Genomic DNA, 15,928 nt, shown 5'->3' with positions numbered 1-15,928 from the left:
GTAGGTGAACTGGCTATATTGGGTCAGCCATACTTGGGAGTACATTGCTAGGCGTAGGACATCTGCTTATGAACAGTAGATTAGGAACCCTCATTATGTGGAGGTCATGGTAGGACAACGAAAACCTTTGAGACAAACACCTTATTTAAAATATCTGTAGTGATATTCATAGAAATTATAATGACATTTATACAGTCAACCCACCCTATTGCACTTATTTTCATGTCATTAATGATGCCTGATTTCAGAGGCCAGCTGAAATAAGATACCACTTTATGGACCTCCGAAAGTGGTCTCCTAATACAAGTTGGACTGTATGTCAATTAAACCATTTCGAAGTAAACAGATTATTCAATTTGAAATACATAGATACAAATGCAACGTCACTTCACAACTTTGAGATAACAAAGGTATTCAAGATACCATAGTATTTAACTCATACTGCTACGGTCCAAAACAGGACTGGCAAATAGTACCGTAAGAAATCAGATATTATGACAATCCTGTTCAACTATTGAAGTGTGTTTCTAGGTAGTGGAAGGATTTTTCCAATGATAGTGTAAAAGCTGACGAATCAACAGTTTAGAAACAATAGGATATACGCTCTGTATTGTGTAGTTCCTGTTACACTCAAACAATACACAGCTTCCTTATATGAACTTGAACATTTTGTATCTCAGGACAAAAGTAACAACTTTGAGGTAACCACTACCTCAGTAGCTACTATTTGAATAGTGTTGTACTTGAATTGACAGTTGGTACAGGGACACATCTCACTTATTAGTAATGATATAATTATAGAGGATATCTTTCTTGACTAAAGTTATAGAATATCTTGCAACAAGGGGCACATTAGGCCTGTATAGTTCACCTGTTTCTTTTGTTATCTGAACTGTTTCCATTAATTTCAGACCAAGGTGGCAATCAGATTAAATATGGTTGCCATTTACTTTCTGAAAGTTGGGCAGAACGTCTCAGCAAATTGGTTAAACTTTGTTATGACAAACTCGGAACCACATTCAAATATTTGATTTTGGTTTAATTGATTAATTTCTACTTGAAACTACTTTTGCATTGCCTTGATATATCATTTGTCTCACACCCAGTGATACCATCTACGATAAAGGGGTTAAATACACCAGTTAATCTATAAACTATTTCTTAAGTCCCCTGGAATTTATTTTACATTTCAAATTTTAAAATACACAAAAATTATGAAACCGAAGTGGCTATGGAGCATTCTAGTCATCCACACCAAATGGTTGTACGTGATGTTTTAATCAATGTAATGTACCAATAAACAGGTTTCTGGGATGTCAACAACATGTGGGTATACAGTATGAATAACTTACACCTTGTAGCTGTTCCACATGGCTCAGGGGTGAGAAAACACAGTGGTGATGGGTAAGGAACCTGCACTTTGTGTGCAAAAATGACCCCCAACAGACAGCCTAAACAACTTGACCCGCACACTCTTAGAAGTATTGACTTGTGGAGATGTTCCTCCTGTGTTTTACAGGTGTATAATCACACACAGATTGGGGCTAGGTGTTTTTGGCATGCTCTTTCCTTCAGTACTTCATCCCCTCCAGGTAAACTAATTAGGTATCACTTTATAATACTAAATAACAGGTGTCTCACACACACATATGTGACAGCTAATCTTACACATATTTGCATCATTGAGCATAAGTGAACCATGTCCTTGAGACATAACAGGACAGTCCAGTCAATTGTGTCACAGCTGCAGTCCATGTGTCTCCCTGCAGTCCATGTGTCTCCCTGCAGTCCATGTGTCCCCTGTAGTCCATGTGTCTCCCTCAGTTCATGTATCTCCCTGCAGTCCCTGTGTCCCCCTCAGTTCATGTGTCCCCTGCAGTCCATGTGTCCCCCTCAGTATATGTGTCCCCCTCAGTTCATTTTTCCCCTGCAGTCCATGTTTCCCCCTCAGTTCCTGTATCCCCTGCAGTCCATTTGTCTCCCTGCAGTCTATGTATCTCCCTTCAGTCAATGTGTCCCCCTCAGTATATGTGCCTCCCACATTATATGCGTTTCCCTCAGTATATTTGTCTCTCACGGTATATGTGTCTCCCGCAGGATATGTGTCTCCCACATTGTATGTGTTTCCCTCACTATATGTGTCTCCCATAGTATATGTGTCTCCCACCGTATATGTGTCTACCACAGTATATGTGCCTCTCAGTATATGTGTTTCCCTGAGTATATGTGTCTCCTCAGTTCATGTGTCTCCCTGCATTCCATGTGTCCCCTGAAGTACATGTGTCTCCCTGCTGTCCATGTGACCCCTGCAGTCTATATGTTCCCTGCAGTCCATGTGTCCTGCAGTCCATGTGACCCCTGTAGTCTATGCGTCTCACTGCAGTCCATGTGTATCCCTGCAGTCCATGGGTCCCCTGTAGTCCATCTGTCTCCCTCAGTTCTTGTATCTCCCTGCAGTCCAAGCGTCCCCTGTAGTCTAAGTATCTCCCTGCAGTCCGTGTGTCCCCTGTAGTACATGTGTCTCCCACATTATATTTTTTTCCCTCATTATATGTGTATCCCTCAATATATGTGGCTCCCACAGTATAGGTGTCGCCCTCAGTATATGTGCCTCCCACATTATATGCGTTTCCCTCAGTATATATGTCTCACGCAGAATATGTGTTTCCCTCACTATATGTGACTCGCTCAGTATATATGTCTCACGCAGAATATGTGTTTCCCTCACTATATGTGTCTCCCATAGTATATGTGTCTCCCGCAGGATATGTGTCTCCCTCACTATATGTGACTCGCTCAGTATATATGTCTCACGCAGAATATGTGTTTCCCTCCGTATATGTGTCTCTCTCTGTATATGTGTCTCTCACATTATATGTGTTTCTCTCAGTATATGTGTCTCACACATTATATGTGTTCCCCTCAGTATATGTGTTTATGTGTCCCCTGCAGCCCATGTGTCCCCCTCAGGTCATGTGTCCCCTGTTGTCCATGTGTCCCCTGAAGTCCATGTGTCCCCCGCAGGTCATGTATCTCCCTGAAGTCCCTGTGTCCCCCGCAGTCCATGTGTCTGCCTGCAGTCCATGTGACTCCCTGCAGTCCATGTGTATTGTGTCACGGCTGCAGTCAATGTGTCTCCCTGCAGCCCATGTGTCGCCCTCCGTTCATGTGTTCCCTGTAGTCAATGTGTCCCCTGTAGACTATGTATCTCCATGAAGTCCCTGTGTCCCCCACAGTTCATGTGTCCCCTGAAGTCCATGTGTCCCCGGTAGTCTATGTATCTCTATGCAGTCTCCCTGCAGTCCATCTGTCCCCCTCAGTTCAGGTGTCCCCTGCAGTCCATTTGTCTCCCTGCAGTCGATGTGTCTCCCTGCATTCCATGTGTCCCCTGCTGTCCACGTGTCCCCTGCAGTGCCTGTGTCCCCTCCAGTCCATGTGTCCCCGTCAGTTCATGTGTCCCCTGCAGTCCATGTGTCCCCCTCAGTTCATGTATCTCCTGTAGTCAATGTTTCCCCTGCAGTCCATGTGTCCCCTGTAGTCTATGTATCTCCCTGCAGTCCATGTGTCCCCCTCAGTTCATGTGTCCCCTGCAGTCCATGTGTCCCCTTCAGTTAATGTGTCCCCTGCAGTCCATGTGTCCCCCTCAGCTCATGTATCTCCTGTAGTCAATGTTTCGCCTGCAGTCCATGTGTCCCCTGTAGGCTATGTATCTCCCTGCAGTCCATGTGTCCCCTGTAGTCAATGTTTCTCCCTGCAGTCCATGTGTCCCCTGTAGTCTATGTATCTCCCTGCAGTCCATGTGTCCCCTGTAGTCTATGTATCTCCCTGCAGTCCATGTGTCCCGTGTAGTCTATGTATCTCTATGCAGTCCATGTGTCTCCCTGCAGTCCATGTATCTCCCTGCAGTCCATGTGTCCCCTAAAGTCCATGTGTCTCCCTGCAGTCCATGTGTCCCCTGTAGTCTATGTATCTCCCTGTAGTCCATGTGTCCCCTGTAGTCTATGTATCTCCCTGCAGTCCATGTGTCTCCCTGCAGTCCATGTGTCCCCTAAAGTCAATGTGTCTCCCTGCAGTCCATGTGTCTCCCTGCAGTCCATGTGTCCCCTGTAGCCTATGTATCTCCCTGTAGTCTATGTATCTCCCTGCAGTCTATGTGTCCCCTGTAGTCTATGTATCTCCCTGCAGTCCATGTGTCCCCTGTAGTCTATGTATCTCCCTGCAGTTCATGTGTCCCCTGTAGTCCATGTGTCCCCTGCAGTCCATGTGTTCCCTGCAAGCCATGTGTCCCCTCCAGTGCATGTGTCCCCTGCTGTCCATGTGTCCCCTGCTGTCCACGTGTCCCCTGCAGTGCCTGTGTCCCCTGCAGTCCATGTGTCCCCTGCTGTCCATGTGTCCCCTGCAGTCTATATGTTCCCTGCAGTCCATGTGTCCCCAGCAGTCCATGTGTCCCCAGCAGTCCATGTGTCCCCTCATTTAATGTGTCTCCCACAGTATATGTGTCTCCCTCAGTATATGTGTCTCTCAGTATATGTGTCTCCCTCAGTATATGTGTCTCCCTCAGTATATGTGTCTCTCTCAGTTAATGTGTCTCCCTCAGTTAATGTGTTCTCCTCAGTATATGTGTCTCCCACAGTATATGTGTCTCCCTCAGTATATGTGTCTCTCAGTATATGTGTCTCCCTCAGTATATGTGTCTCTCTCAGTATATGTGTCTCCCTCAGTATACGTGTCTCCCACAGTATATGTGTCTCCCTCAGTTAATGTGTCTCCCTCAGTATATGTGTCTCCCTCAGTTTATGTGTCTCCCTCAGTATATGTGTCTCCCACAGTATATGTGTCTCCCACAGTATATGTGTCTCCCCCAGTATATGTGTCTCCCACAGTATATGTGTCTCCCACAGTATATGTGTCTCCCCCAGTATATGTGTCTCCCACAGTATATGTGTCTCTCACAGTATATGTGTCTCCTTCAGTATATGTGTCTCCCTCAGTATATGTGTCTCTCTCAGTTAATGTGTTCTCCTCAGTATATGTGTCTCCCACAGTATATGTGTCTCCCACAGTATATGTGTCTCCTTCAGTATATGTGTCTCCCTCAGTATGTGTCTCCCACAGTATATGTGTCTCCCTCAGTATATGTGTCTCCCACATTATATGTGTTTCCCTCAGTATATGTGTCTCCCACAGTATATGTGTCTCCCTCAGTATATGTGTCTCCCTCAGTATATGTGTCTCCCTCAGTTAATGTGTCTCCCTCAGTTAATGTGTTCTCCTCAGTATATGTGTCTCCCTCAGTATATGTGTCTCCCTCAGTATAGGTGTCTCCCTCAGTATATGTGTCTCCCTCAGTATGTGTGTCTCCCTCAGTATATGTCTCCCTCAGTATGTGTCTCTCTCAGTATATGTGTCTCCCACAGTATATGTGTCTCCCTTCGAAGTTTAAGTGTGGAGGTACTAACCATGATACTAGTGAGGAATGTGGTCCTGATTTGTCAGTCAGAGAGCCTGGTCCTCATTTACACACTATACAACTTTGTGCTACAATATGTATGATCTCACCAGCTCTAGTTACAGACTGTCCTCCTGTGTCCAATAGAGAATCATGTAACCTGACAGTTTAAGTACTTGTTAGTAATATCTACTTGTTATTGGATAGGATGAGCTTGTGCTTGAAAATAGGAATTCAATCTGGAGGCCTTGTCACACTTGTAATATGTAACCACTAATAAAATAACAAGAGGCCCATGGGCCTTAACGGTCACCTGATATATTTATACAGAGAGTTGATTTCGTTTTTAACATGAACAGAAATATTATTCAAAGTGACAAAAAACAATAAAACCACCTTATTCAATATCAAGCATACAGATTTCAGACTAAAAAGGATTTGAAACTAGCACCTCTGATTCTAAACAAGGAAAATGAAGAAATTTTAGCACACTGACTCCCTTGAGCCCCACCCTACAGCCCTTGGGGGTAGGGCTGGCTCAAAATTTTCAAAGTATCAAACTGTCAACTCAAGGTTATAATTCCAATCAAGTTATTAACATGTAATATTCAAAGTATCATTTGCCATTATAAACCATAATAAATTTTGCCCCCCCCCCCCCCTTCCCCAGGGGGTAAACGTGAGACCCTAGGGTCATAAACCTTAAGACCCTTCCATCTATGAAGAGTATTTGATTCTACCATATCTGGGTCTTGAGAAGAAGATTTTTGAAATTTCAGTCAATTCAACCCTTTTTGGCCCCACCCATCAGCCCCTGGGGGTCAGTCAGGGCTCATAGGTGCATACTATCAAACTGCTACCTAATACTGATAATGCTAACCCAAATTGAATTACTTCCAATGGAAATTAAACAAATGTTGGTCCAAAATGTGATTTCCCTATATAAACTATAGTAAAGTTTACCCCCTCCCCAGGGGGAAACGTGAGACCCCAGGGTCAAGAAATTCACAATTTCGGTAAAGCACCTTAAGACCCTTCCATCTATGAAGAGTATTTGATTCTACCATATCTGGGTCTTGAGAAGAAGATTTTTGAAATTTTAGTCAATTTGACCCCTTTTGGCCCCGCCCCTCAGGCCCCTGGGGGCGTAGGACTAAACCGGCAACGACTTTTGTTGACCTTTGTCCATGGAAGGTCCCTACAAAATTTCATTGAAATTGGTTCAGGGGTTTTGGAGAAGAAGTCGAAAATGTAAATTGTTTACGGACGCACGACGGACGACGAACGACGGACGTCGGACGACAAACGACGGACGACGGACGACGACGGACAAAAGGCGATCGCAATAGGTCACTTGAGACTTTGTCTCAGGTGACCTAAAAAGCATATCAGAAAAAATCCTACTGTATTTGATAAAAAAAACACCCTGATAAACGTGTTATATGTTATCTTACCGGGAAGTAGGTCTACAGATCTGATTGGCTGAAAAAATAAGGGGCCACAAATCTGCATTTAAACTTTTGAAGAAGACAGCAGACTGGTTGGGAAAATTGTAGATTCTAGAAACTAGATTGACCTTAGAACCTACCGGTATGTATCATGAATTACAGATAGGACATACTAAAAGAATACCCACACTTTTTTCTGGATAAGTAGGATTCTAGAGAATGACTATTTGTTTATTCACTTTGGAGATAACCCCACATGTAGATAAGCAAAAGAGAGAGATTGTCCCTAATAGTAAATATATATAGAATATAAAATTTGTAATTAAATATTACCAAGAAAAATTTGTAAGTTAAACCCTTTCACCCCTTTGTAACTTTAGTAGACACAACCATAAATTTATCTGGGTGAGTCCATTATAGTCTACAGGGGTGAATGAGTTAATCAGCAGTAGGTAACTATTGATAGGTAAGATGTTACTATTTAGCCTAACACAGAAGCCTGTGAAAAGTCATTTCTAGTACAGTACAGATTAGAGGTGTGATTTATATTATAATGGGTTATCTCCCTTACATTAAGGATACATGGTACCTGTGATCGGAGTTAGATCTATATAATTCCGACATATATTCAGCGATGGCTTAGTGTCCGTGCACAAAGTGTTACTAGACATTTTTTGCCAATTACTTAATTAAATCTAACTGCAACTATTTTTACCTGGCTAACTATCCACCATATGACTAAATACCAAATGTGATATCTGTTGCTCATAATGCCTTATTTTACTTACTTAAATTTATAGCAGTATATTAATGCAGTTGTTATCTGATGACAATAAGTTAAACACAAAATCAAATAACAAGAATTGAATTTATGATGGAGGATGTTCAGTTGTTAGAAAATCATACAAAGGGACATAATTCTTTAAATTGGAAGCAAAAAAGTATGATTAAATGTGTGGAGAGCAAATTACACTCATTAGGGTTAGCACCTGTTGTCCGAAATTCAGATATTTCCTGGTGATAGAAATATAACTTAGGGGCAATATATGTTATAATAGCATGCGTTCACTTTGAGTTCAATTTGACCAACAGATGGGAAGGGACAACAGGTTGTAAGGGAAGATAGACAGAATGATAATGGTAAAATGGGAGAACGGCAGAGTGCGGCAGAGAATGACTGAGGGAGAATGGCAGAGTGCGCCAGAGAATGACTGAGGGAGAACGGCAGAGTGCGGCAGAGACTGACCGAGGGAGAACGGCAGAGTGCGGCAGAGAATGACCGAGGGAGAATGGCAGAGTGTGGCAGAGAGTGACTGAGGGAGAATGGCAGAGTGTGGCAGAGAGTAATTGAGGGAGAATGGCAGAGAGTGACTGAGGGAGAACAGCAGAGTATGGCAGAGTGTGATTGAGGGAGAACGACAGAGTGAGGCAGAGTGTGATTGAGGGAGAACGGCAGAGTGTGGCAGAGAGTGACTGAGAGAGAATGGCAGAGTGAGGCAGAGTGTGACTGAGGGAGAATGGCAGAGTGAGGCACAGAGTGACTGAGGGAGAACAGCAGAGTGAGGCAGAGAGTGACTGAGGGAGAACGGCAGAGTGAGGCAGAGTGAGGCAGAGTGTGACTGAGGGAGAACAGCAGAGTGAGGCAGAGTGTGACTGAGGGAGAACGGCAGAGCGAGGCAGAGAGTGACTGACAGAGAACGGCAGAGTGAGGCAGAGAGTGACTGACTGATGGAGAATGACTTAGGACGCTCTCAAACAGGACTGAGAGCGAGTGAGAACCCTTGGGGAGCAAACAGCCTGTGCTGCCATTCAGGTGCTCACAGCTAGCATTCAACAATTCCAGCACTGCCCAACCACATACTCATTTACGGCTGAGTAGACTGGAACAAGAAGAGTAAGGTTTCTTGTTCAAAGATACAACACAGTGCCGTAACGTGACTCGAACCTGCAACCCTGGTCACGAGCCCAGCGTCCTACCACTAGAATACTGTGCCTCGAAGGGATATACAGCACTGTCTAAGACCTATCACCATGATGTGCTGCATTTAGACAGGTCTCACTCTGTAAAACTGGCTGTTTTTTCTTTCATTTATGTTTTTTCTTTCATTTATATTTTTACTGTATAAAATTGCAACACTTTATATTGTATGGGTAGTATCTGTGAAATAATCAGCTACTTGTCTATGATTGCAGCGACAATGTAGGCTGCTGTTTTTGGTCTGTGCTAGACAGAACTATTGACAGCATCTGTATCCACCTAGAATAACCTTAATGTACTGAGGGTATTTAGGGCAGGGAGGTTTGACAGACCTAACACAGGATCAACGGTAGGGTATACCAGTACGTTGTCCCATTACTGAGCTGACAGACCTAACACAGGATCAACGGTAGAGTATACCAGGCTGCTGTTTTTGGTCTGTGCTAGACAGAACTATTGACAGCATCTGTATCCACCTAGAATAACCTTAATGTACTGAGGGTATTTAGGCCAGGGAGGTTTGACAGACCTAACACAGGATCAACGGTAGGGAATACCAGTACATTGTCCCATTACTGTGCTGACAGACCTAACACGGGATCAACGGTAGGGTATACCAGTACGTTGTCCCTTTACTGTGCTGACAGACCTAACACAGGATCAAAGGTAGGGCATACCAGTACGTTGTCCCATTACTGTGCTGACAGCCCTAACACAGGATCAACGGTAGGGTATACCAGTACGTTGTCCCTTTACTGTGCTGACAGACCTAACACAGGATCAAAGGTAGGGCATACCAGTACGTTGTCCCATTACTGTGCTGACAGACCTGTTTTTGGTCTGTGCTAGACAGAACTATTGACAGCATCTGTATCCACCTAGAATAACCTTAATGTACTGAGGGTATTTAGGACAGGGAGGTTTGACAGACCTAACACAGGATCAACGGTGGGGTATACCAGTACGTTGTCCCATTCCTGTGCTGGCAGACCTAACACAGGATCAACGGTAGGGTATAACAGTACGTTGTCCCATTACTGTGCTGACAGACATAACACAGGATCAACGGTAGGGTATACCAGTTCGTTGTCCCTTTACTGTGCTGACAGACCTAACACAGGATCAACAGTAGGGTATACCAGTACATTGTCCCATTACTGTGCTGACAGACCTAACACGGGATCAACGGTAGGGTATACCAGTACGTTGTCCCATTCCTGTGCTGACAGACCTAACACAGGATCAACGGAAGGGTATACCAGTACGTTGTCCCATTACTGTGCCGACAGACCTAACACAGGATCAACGGTAGGGTTTACCAGTACGTTGTCCCATTACTGTGCTGACAAACCTAACACAGGATCAACGGTAGGGTATACCAGTACGTCGTCCCATTACTGTGCTGACAGACCTAACACAAGATCAATGGTAGGGTATACCAGTACGTTGTCCCATTACGGTGCTGACAGACCTAACACAGGATAAACGGTAGGGTATACCAGTACGTTGTCCCATTACGGTGCTGACAGACCTAACACAGGATAAACGGTAGGGTATACCAGTACGTTGTCCCATTACAGTGCTGACAGACCTAACACAGGATCAACGGCAGGGTATACCAGTACGTTGTCCCATTACTGTGTTGACAGACCTAACACAGGATCAACGGTAGAGTATACCAGTACGTTGTCCCATTACTGTGCTGACAGCCCTAACACAGGATCAACGGTAGGGTATACCAGTACGTTGCCCCATTACTGTGCTGACAGACCTAACACAGGCTCAATGGTAGGGTATACCAGTACGTTGTCCCATTACGGTGCTGACAGACCTAACACAGGATAAACGGTAGGGTATACCAGTACGTTGTCCCATTGCTGTGCTGACAGACCTAACACAGGATCAACGGTAGGGTATACCAGTAGGTTGTCCCATTACTGTGCTGACAGACCTAACACAAGATCAATGGTAGGGTATACCAGTACGTTGTCCCATTACTGTGCTGACAGACCTAACACAGGATCAACGGTAGGGTATTCCAGTACGTTATCCCATTACTGTGCTGACAGACCTAACACAGGATCAACGGTAGGGTATACCAGTACGTTGTCCCATTACTGTGCTGACAGACCTAACACAGGATCAACGGTAGGGTATACCAGTACGTTGTCCCATTACTGTGCTGACAGACCTAACACAGGATCAACGGTAGGGTATACCAGTACGTTGTCCCATTACTGTGCTGACAGACCTAACACAGGATCAACGGTAGGGTATACCAGTACGTTGTCCCATTACTGTGCTGACAGACCTAACACAGGATCAACGGTAGGGTATACCAGTACGTTGTCCCATTACTGTGCTGACAGACCTAACACAGGATCAACGGTAGGGTATACCAGTACGTTGTCCCATTACTGTGCTGACAGACCTAACACAGGATCAACGGTAGGGTATACCAGTACGTTGTCCCATTACTGTGCTGACAGACCTAACACAGGATCAACGGTAGGGTATACCAGTACGTTGTCCCATTACTGTGCTGACAGACCTAACACAGGATCAACGGTAGGGTATACCAGTACGTTGTCCCATTACTGTGCTGACAGACCTAACACAGGATCAACGGTAGGGTATACCAGTACGTTGTCCCATTACTGTGCTGACAGACCTAACACAGGATCAACGGTAGGGTATACCAGTACGTTGTCCCATTACTGTGCTGACAGACCTAACACAGGATCAACGGTAGGGTATACCAGTACGTTGTCCCATTACTGTGCTGACAGACCTAACACAGGATCAACGGTAGGGTATACCAGTACGTTGTCCCATTACTGTGCTGACAGACCTAACACAGGATCAACGGTAGGGTATACCAGTACGTTGTCCCATTACTGTGCTGACAGACCTAACACAGGATCAACGGTAGGGTATACCAGTACGTTGTCCCATTACTGTGCTGACAGACCTAACACAGGATCAACGGTAGGGTATACCAGTACGTTGTCCCATTACTGTGCTGACAGACCTAACACAGGATCAACGGTAGGGTATACCAGTACGTTGTCCCATTACTGTGCTGACAGACCTAACACAGGATCAACGGTAGGGTATACCAGTACGTTGTCCCATTACTGTGCTGACAGACCTAACACAGGATCAACGGTAGGGTATACCAGTACGTTGTCCCATTACTGTGCTGACAGACCTAACACAGGATCAACGGTAGGGTATACCAGTACGTTGTCCCATTACTGTGCTGACAGACCTAACACAGGATCAACGGTAGGGTATACCAGTACGTTGTCCCATTACTGTGCTGACAGACCTAACACAGGATCAACGGTAGGGTATACCAGTACGTTGTCCCATTACTGTGCTGACAGACCTAACACAGGATCAACGGTAGGGTATACCAGTACGTTGTCCCATTACTGTGCTGACAGACCTAACACAGGATCAACGGTAGGGTATACCAGTACGTTGTCCCATTACTGTGCTGACAGACCTAACACAGGATCAATGGTAGGGTATACCAGTACGTTGTCCCATTACTGTGCTGACAGACCTAACACAGGATCAATGGTAGGGTATACCAGTACGTTGTCCCATTACTGTGCTGTTATAGCATGTGACATTAAATGGTATTAAATAATCAGACAATGCTGTTTATATGTCAAAAACTTAAGATAATAAGGACAGAATTGATAAAACGATGATTACGTACACATTCAAAGATTAGATAATCACTTTGACATTCAATAACTATTGTGTAATTTCAGCAATCACTGTCAAACAGAACACAAATCACAATGGATTTTTTCTTCCATATCATTATTATAAATAATACCGTCTAGCACTGAAATCTAAGGCACATTTCATATCATGCCAACAACAAAATCATGACGTTTATTTTCTTTGTGGTTTAAACTAGATAAATACATTCACACTTAAATTACCTTGTATTTCAGATAATCTACAGAGATGTAAATACACATATAATCATTTTGTATGACATTAACGGATAATTACTGGGATGACCCTGGACATCCACCATTTGACCTACGGATCACTTTCCCCGACATATACGCTAGATCACCTGAATTTGTCAATATGCACAGCACAGACTTTTTCGGCATGTGATCACAAACAATCTCCTACAGCAAACAATTAAACATAAATCGAAATTCACGTGGAAGAAAACGTTACTGAGATATAAATATTATCTGAAATACATACAGAAACATGAAAATCCTCATGTATTTATAATGAAAAACACAAATTCTGAAATTTAAAGCTAACAAATCATTAAAAACCTGGTTTAGTGACAACAACTTCTCAACACGGCTTATTCATTGACAGCTTGCGTGCGCAGGTTCAGTAAGTACTCAATCAGGCGTGGAGTACATGTACTAAGTATTTCATCCCAGAGAAATTTTTCGGATTATCATAATAAAATTTGAAAAGATGATTAATGATTTGGTTGAATTCTGACTGCATATACAAACATGTTTATAAACCATCCTAGGGGATTTCAGAAATAAGTTTGTTATATCTGTTTGATAGCCATACAAGTATCCACAAAAAACTAGTCTATAGTAAATATATTTTACTGAACAAAATTACAAAAAAATGCATCAAGAAAATACATTGGAAGCCAATGCAATTCAAAAATGTTAAAGCACATTTTTTTTTAGTCACATTTATTTTACATTAAATTGACAAACAAGATTTTCACATTCAGGAGTTGTTAATATTAAAGTTTTCAATTAATAAAATTAAAAAAACTCGAAGATTCCAGATATTTCCATTCATAAATATGTCAACGTAATTTGGTATTAGTTTGATCAGAAGTGCATGTTTACCTGGCTTCATGTAGGTTTTGTACGGTGAACCATTTTGTCACATCCTGTATATTAACTTTTAGTGATACATGTACACATGTAGTATCAGACCTCCAGCTGGTATAAAGGCACCACCTGTTGAAGAGCCTCTTGTATCCTCTTCATAGCTCAAACAATTTACTAATTGTCATGATTCCATTATGATAGCCATTGCTAACAAACAGTGCTGAGCTCTGCAGTAGAACCTAACAAACAGTGCTGAGCTCTGCAGTAGAACCTAACAAACAGTGCTGAGCTCTGCAGTAGAACATGTCCAAATTCTCATCTGTACTCTGTTACAAATCTTTCTCCAAATAAATTTGACTAATGGATAAAAACTTAAATAAACATTATGCAAATTAACATATCTCTGCCATATTTCTAACACTGGATATGACTTTAATACAAGTAAAATTTTATATAAAACATGTACAAATGTAACATTACCTTAGCTGTACTTTTCACAACAAAAATAACTCCTTTATCGGATACATCCATAATCACATTTGTGTTAATTTCAGACAGAAATCATTTGGAAAACCTAAAGGTAACTACTTTTGTTGATAATATTAAAGCAGCAATCAGGAACGGATCATAGAATCCCAACTGTAAGCATTGTCTCACGGTCCAGACAATTTGAGATTCGACACACGAACAGCATCCTAGGTAATATACAATGTAATCCCTATATTTGTATGAACCCTATACTAATGGTGTCTCTATCAATTATCACATTCATACACACGTAGATCCCTGCCTCCCAATACCTTTAAGTGCAGCACTTGTGTTGCTTAGGTATTGAACACACCTGCGCGATTTGAATTCACCTGTAGCGACCACCTACCTTTATGCAGAAGTTGATGGTACTGACATCAGACAATGGAGAAAATCCACAGACATTTAAATCTATAACCTTTGTAAGCATTGGAGTACAGGTAGAAAGCATTGTTACCTTGAAATGTTTATTTTTTTAAGCTGCATAATGCTTTAAAAATCAAAATAAAAAAATATATATACATAGACAGGTGCAAACATGTGCGTATTAATCAGAAAGTAAATAGTTTTTAATGTATTTTCATAAGTTCTTACATTTTTCAAATGATTTTCATAAACTATGGTTAGTAAAATTTTGAAAATGACTGCAGAAATATTTTACAATATTATGGTAAAAGTTATTGTCAACGATGAAGCCACTTGCTGTAAGGTATCTGCCCTAATGATGGTAAGTGTGACTTGGCCAGGTGATGATTGACTAAGGTTGGTTAGCACATCTGTATTGGTACAGTATGTCAGTGTTGATTATGGTTACATCGTTATTTCACCTGTACACAATAGTACACACAGGTGACAACTATCCCGGTAGACTTGCATGGTTATTTCACCTGTACATAATAGTACACACAGGTGACAAATAACCAGGTAAACTTACATCGTTATTTCACTTGTACACAATAGTACACACAGGCGACAACTATCCAGGTAGACTTACATCGTTATTCCACCTGTACACAATAGTACACAGGGGACAACTATCCAGGTAGACTTACATGGTTATTTCACCTGAACACAATAGTACACACAGGTGCCAACTATCCAGGTAGACTTACACCGTTATTTCACCTGTACACAATAGTACAAACAGGTGACAACTATCCAGGTAAACTTACATCGTTAGTTCACCTGTACACAATAGTACACATAGGTGACAACTATCCAGGTAGACTCACATCGTTATTTCACCTGTACGCAATAGTACACACAGGTGACAAATAACCAGGTAAACTTACATCGTTATTTCACCTATACACAATAGTACACACAGGTGACCACTATACAGGTAGCATTACATCGTTATTTCACCTGTACACATTAGTACACACAGGTGACAACTATCCCGGTAGACTTGCATGGTTATTTCACCTGTACACAATAGTACAAACAGGTGACAACTATCCAGGTAGACTTACATGGTTATTTCACCTGAACACAATAGTACACACAGGTGCCAACTATCCAGGTAGACTTACATGGTTATTTCACCTGAACACAATAGTACACACAGGTGCCAACTATCCAGGTAGACTTACACCGTTATTTCACCTGTACACAATAGTAGACACAGGTGACAACTATCCAGGTAGACTTACATGGTTATTTCACCTGTACA

General features: G+C 42.5%; 1 protein-coding gene across 4 annotated transcripts in view; it reads right to left on the bottom strand.

Annotated features, from left to right (window-relative positions):
- Nucleotides 1-15,928, bottom strand: part of LOC110463115 (ras guanyl-releasing protein 3-like) — a 130,223-nt gene that overhangs the window by 53,373 nt on the left and 60,922 nt on the right. The gene's annotated exons all lie outside the window — the stretch shown is intronic.

This window comes from Mizuhopecten yessoensis, unplaced genomic scaffold (assembly GCF_002113885.1).
Source record: "Mizuhopecten yessoensis strain PY_sf001 unplaced genomic scaffold, ASM211388v2 scaffold1485, whole genome shotgun sequence".
NCBI classification, from domain to species: Eukaryota; Metazoa; Mollusca; class Bivalvia; order Pectinida; family Pectinidae; genus Mizuhopecten; species Mizuhopecten yessoensis.
Note: the sequence above shows the minus strand (reverse complement) of the source record. Positions and strands in the feature narration are given on the sequence as shown.